Source organism: Anomaloglossus baeobatrachus, chromosome 1, assembly GCF_048569485.1.
Source record: "Anomaloglossus baeobatrachus isolate aAnoBae1 chromosome 1, aAnoBae1.hap1, whole genome shotgun sequence".
NCBI classification, from domain to species: Eukaryota; Metazoa; Chordata; class Amphibia; order Anura; family Aromobatidae; genus Anomaloglossus; species Anomaloglossus baeobatrachus.
This window is the reverse complement of record NC_134353.1, coordinates 856,794,036-856,800,035: the sequence shown is the minus strand read 5'-3', so window position 1 is coordinate 856,800,035 and position 6,000 is coordinate 856,794,036.

Genomic DNA, 6,000 nt, shown 5'->3' with positions numbered 1-6,000 from the left:
TATCTTAGCACTACAGAGTGCAACTGTCTCCTTTTTGTTACTACTGTAGGTTCTCATAAAATGGCGCCAAAAGCAAGCTTTTTTTTTAAACTACTTAAATTGAAAGAAAACTATACATGTTTGGTATCTACGTGCTCGTACTGACCTGGAGAATCATTCATGGTAAATATAAAAAAAAAGAGAATTTTGTTTACTTACCGTAAATTCTTTTTCTTATAGTTCCGACATGGGAGACCCAGACCATGGGTGTATAGCTTCTGCCTCCGGAGGACACACAAAGTACTACACTAAAAAGTGTAGCTCCTCCCTCCGAGCATATACACCCCCTGGATGACCAAATCTAGCCAGTTTAGTGCAAAAGCTGAAGGAGGACATCCACCCACAAGTAGAGACAGAGCAAAACCCGGCACAACCGGAACCTGTGTCTACAACAACAGCCGGTGAAAACACACGGAACAAGAAAACTGCCAACAGGCAACAGGGAGGGTGCTGGGTCTCCCATGTCAGAACTATAAGAAAAAGAATTTACGGTAAGTAAACAAAATTCTCTTTTTCTTCATCGTTCCTTATGGGAGACTCAGACCATGGGACGTTCCAAAGCAGTCCATGGGTGGGAATAAACAGAAAAACTGAGAAGTAGGCGAAACCTAACTTCACAAATGGGCGACAGCTGCCTGAAGGATGCGTCTGCCCAAGCTCGCATCTGCCGAAGCATGAGCATGCACTTGGTAGTGCTTCGAAAAGGTATGCAGACTAGTCCAAGTGGCAGTCTGACAGACCTGCTGAGCCGTAGCCTGGTGCCTGAAAACCGAAGAGGCACCGACAGCTCTGGTCAAGTGTGCCTTGATCCCCGGCGGGAGAGGCACTTGAGTACCCTGGTAGGTATCGGAAATGGCCGACCTAATCCAACGAGCTAGGGTCGGCTTAGATGCCGAGAGGCCCTTTCGCTGACCAGTGGTCATCACAAAAAGAGAGGTGCACCGCCTAAGAACAGCGGTGCGAGACACATAGATCCGGAGCGCCCGCACCAGATCCAGAGTATGCAACGCCTTTTCAAAGCGATGAACAGGAGGCGGACAAAAGGAAGGCAGGGAAATGTCCCGGTTAAGGTGGAAACAGAAACCACCTTAGGGAGAAAGTCCGGAGTCTGACGGAGAACCACCTTGTTTTGATGAAAAACCAAAAAAGGTGACTCCGAAGAGAGTGCAGCCAAATCAGAGACTCTCTTGAGGGAAGTTATGGCCACTAGAAAGACCACTTTCTGTGAAAGACAAGACAAAGAAACCTCCCTAAGAGGCTCAAAGGGGGGTTTCCGGAAGCCGTGAGGACCGGATTAAGGTCCCAGGGCTCCAAAGGCCGCCGGTAAGGCGGAATGATGTGAGATGCGCCCTGCATGAAAGAGCGCACCTGAGCCAGCCGGGCGATACGCCGCTGGAACAACACGGGCAGAGCCGAGACCTGTCCCTTGAGGGAATTGAGGGATAGTCCTAGCTGCAGACCGGACTGTAGAAGGGACAGGAGGGTTGGCAAGGCAAAAAAGGCCAAGAAGCATGGCCGGAAGAATGACACCAGGACAGGAAAATTCTCCAGGTCCTGTGATAGATTTTGGCCAAGGGATACTTCCGAGCCCGAGTCATAGTGGAGATGACTTCAGGAGGGATACCAGAAGTCGTCAAGATCCAGGACTCAAGAGCCACGCAGTCAATCTGAGAGCCGCAGGATTCTGGCGGAAAGACGGATCTTGTGAGAGAAGGTCTGGACAATCCGGGAGATGCCATGGCACCTCTACGGACAGATGGAGCAAGTCAGGGTACCAAGCTCGCCTGGGTCAGTCTGGAGCAATGAGAATGACCCGACGGCCCTCCATTCTGATCTTGCGCAGGACTCTGGGCAAGAGCTAGAGGGTGAAACACGTAAGACAGACGAAGCTGGGACCAATCCTGAACCAGTGCGTCTGCTGCAAAAGCCTGAGGATCGTGGAGCGAAGATCCACGTCCGGAGAGCCCTACTGCTCCCCAGCCGGATAGACTGGCATCCGTGGTGAGGATCACCCGGGACGGGGCCAGGAAGGAGCGTCCCTGAAGAGAGAGGGGCCGAAGCCACCACTGAAAGGAGCCCCTGGTCTGTGGAGAAGCCACCAACCCGTGGAAGGAGGAAGTCCGCTTGTTCCAACAGCGGAAAATGTCCAGCTGCAGAGGACGCAGATGGAATTGGGTAAGGGAACCGCTTCCATTGACGCCACCATCTGACCCAGCACCTGCATTAGGTGCCTGATGGAACGACGTTGGGGCCTCAGCAAAGAGCGCACTGCCAGAGGAGGGACTGCTGTTTGACTAAGGGCAGCTTCACAAGTGCCGGCAGAGTCTCGAATTGCGTCCCTGGGTACGTGAGCTTCTGGGTCGGAGTCAGAGTGGACTTGGTCAGAATGACAAGCCACCCGAATTGGCTAGAGTGGCGAGAGTGAGCGAGGCACTCCGCTAACAGTCTGCACTGGATGAAGCCCTGACTAGAAGGTCGTCCAGGACAAAAGGATCACTGCCAACCCCTGGAGGTGCAGGACCGCAATCACTGCTGCCATGACCTTGAGAATACTCGAGGGGCCGTGGCTAACCCCAAGGGAAGAGCCACGAATTGGAAATGTTCCACTCCGATTGCAAAACGTAGCCAACGCTGGTGTGAAACTGCGATTGGCACATGCAGATAGGCATCTCTGATGTCGATGGATGCTAGGAAATCTCCTTGGGTCATTGACTGATCGCAGAGACTCCATGCGAAAATGCCGCACCTGAACATGCTTGTTGAGAAGCTTGAGAACCAAGTCGGAAGGCACCGTCCTTTTCGGGGACTAGGAAGAGATTTGAGTAGAAATCTCAGAACCGTTCCCAGTCGGGAACCGGTACAATTACTCCATTGGCCTGCAAGAATGCCACGGCCTGTGAGAAGGCGGCGGCCTTGGAGCAGGGGGGAGTTGACAGAAAAAAATCTGTTTGGCGGGCTGGATAGAATTCTATCCTGTAGCCGTGGGAGATGGTATCCCGCACCCACTGATCGGAGACGTGTTGAAACCACACGTCGCCAAAGTATGAGAGCCTGCCACCGACCAAGGACGTTGCTGGCGCGGCCAGATAGTCAGGAGGAGGCTGCCTTAGTGGCAGCAGCTCCTGCGGCCTTCTGAGGACGCGGCTTCGTGCGCCAGTTGGGTTTACGGTCCTTGGCTGAGTTAGTGGACGAGGCCGAGGGCTTAGAGGACGACCAGTTGGAGGAACGAAAGGAACGAAACCTCGACTGGTTCCTGCCCTGGACAGGTTTCCTGGTTTTGGTTTGTGGCATGGAAGTACTCTTCCTGCCAAAAGCTTCCTTAATAATTTCATCCAGTTGTTCACCGAATAGTCTGGTCCCAGCAAAAGGGAGCCCAGCAAGGAACTTCTTTAGAAGCATCTGCCTTCCACTCTCGAAGCCACAGGAGCCTGCGGATAGCGAGGGAATTAGCGGAGGCCACCGCAGTGCGGTGAGAGTCTCCAGCATGGCAGACATGGCATAGGATGAAAAGACTGAAGCCTGGAAGTTAAGGCAACCATTTCGGGCATAGAGTCCCTGGTGAGGGAATGCATCTCCTCTAGAGAAGCAGAGATGGCTTTGAGAGCCCGCACTGCTGCAAAAGATGGGGAGAACGAGGCCCCCGCCGCTTCATATACAGATTTGGCCAGAAGGTCAACCTGGCGGACAGTGGAATCCTTAAGAGAGGTGTCATCAGCCACTGATACAACTGTCCGGGCTGAGAGTCTAGACACCGGAGGGTCCACCTTTGGTGAATGCGCCCACTCCTTGACCACTTCTGGTGGAAAGGGAAAACGGTCATCAGAACCACGCTTTGGGAAGCGTTTGTCAGGGCAGGCCCTGGGCTTGGTCACAGTGGCCTGAAAACTGGAGTGGTTAAGGAACACACTCCTTGTTCTCGTAAGCAAGGTAAACTGGTGCTTTTTTGCCAGAGAGGGTTGCTCCTCTGATACTGGCGGATTGAGGTCCTTTACAGAATTAATGGACGCAATCGAAACACTAATATCTGCGTCACCCTCGGACAGATCAATGGGGGACATGGAGGTAGCGTCCGAGCCCCCAGTAAAGGGATCCTCCTCGTCCTGCGAGTCAGCTCGTGAATCAGAGCCGCGGGACGAGGAAGGAGAGGGGACCCTGCGTCTCCTTTGAGGAGGATGGGGTCTGAGACCAGAAGAAGAATCCTCTGTGGGCCTTGCTGAGCGAGCCGTAGCAACAGAGGCGCCCTGAGAAGGGGGCTAATGCATGCTCAGCAGAGTCCGGGACAGCTGTCCCATGGAGAGAAGGATTCTACCCAAGCCGGGGGTTCAGCCACCGGAGCCGGAGCAGCCGGAGGGACCACTGGGGATGAGACTCCAGGCTGAGGCACCACCATGTTAGAGCAGGCATCATAATGTGGATATGTGCTCGGTACAGGCAGTACGAGCCTACATGCAGTGCATATTGAGTGCAGCCTTGCAGCCTTACTTCTCGTGTGAGACATGCTGCTGAAGTGGGGGCTCTGAGCCAGAATGACCCCCAGCAGAGTATATAAGCAGTATATAAGCAGGTCCACAACCGGAGGTTGTGGCTTGCCAGACCGTTTGACATTGTCTCTGTGCCCTCCAGATCCCAGAGCCCGGACCCCCAGAGAGATGCTGCAGTCAGCGCCGATCGCTGTGCAGACATGGCATAAGAACGCTGAAAAAATGGCGCCGGAGCGAGGAGAGGGGGCGGGGCCTACTCTAAGAGCGGGATCCGGAGGGCCAAGGGGATATACAGGGGAGGGAATCTTTCCTCAGAGAGGAGTGTCTCTCCCCTGTGCCGAACAGCCGCTGGGCGGAGCCTCACTGTCCCTCTGCATGACTGACATGCAGGGGCAGTGAAATCGAAACTAGGCATCAGGCGAAGCCGGGGCCTAGATTTAACAATGCGGCCGGCAAACAGGCACCATCGGCGCGGTTCTCGGGTGAAAACCAGAGAACCGGCCGGGAATGTCAGAATACATACACAGCACACTCTCCCCCACATTAAAGTACAAGGGACCCCCTGAAAATAACGGCTCAGATACTTAGCTTGTGAGACGCAGGGCCAGGTCCCTGAGGGATGAGTGCTCCGTCCGGCAGGATCCTGAAAGGGCTGCGGATGGAGACCGGTCTCCTGCAAGGCAGGGAGAACCGTGCTGGCTCCCACTTCAAGCCAGAGCCCGAGGGATGGTGAAGGAGCGCGGCATGTAAGGCTCCAGCCCTGAAATCAACCTTAACAACACCGCCAACACAGTGGGGTGAGAAGGGACATGCCGGGAGTCCAGGGTTGGACCCGCTTTTCTTCAAACTCTTTTCCAAAAATCAAAATCAGATGAGAATGCATGTGTGGATGTGTGCCTCCTGAACACAAAGCATTGAACTGGCTAGATTTGGTCATCCAGGGGGTGTATATGCTCGGAGGGAGGAGCTACACTTTTTAGTGTAGTACTTTGTGTGTCCTCCGGAGGCAGAAGCTATACACCCATGGTCTGGGTCTCCCATAAGGAACGATGAAGAAAAACAAATTGTGCAATTGTACTTTTTTGGCAATTTCACCGCACTTGCAATTATTTCCCATTTTCCAGTAGACTAATGGTAAAATGAGTTGTTTCATTAAAAAAGTACAATTTGTATGGCTGTATTGATGAAAAAAAAAAAAAAAAAAATGTTATGGCTTTTGGAAGAGGAAAAAAACAAAAGCACAAAAATGGAAAAATCGCCGGGTGGTCAAAGGATTAAAAGAAGGTAAAGGGGTTAAAAAGAACAAAGTTAATTAGTATTACTGCATGCATAGAAGTCAGGTCTATGAAAATATTTAAAATACACGTTGAACGCAAAAAAAAAAAAAAAAAACAAAATGAAAACCGAAAACGCCAGATGCATTCTTTTGTCAGTCCCCCAGCCTCCCTCCCTCGCAATCTCCAATAACAAGTGATCAATA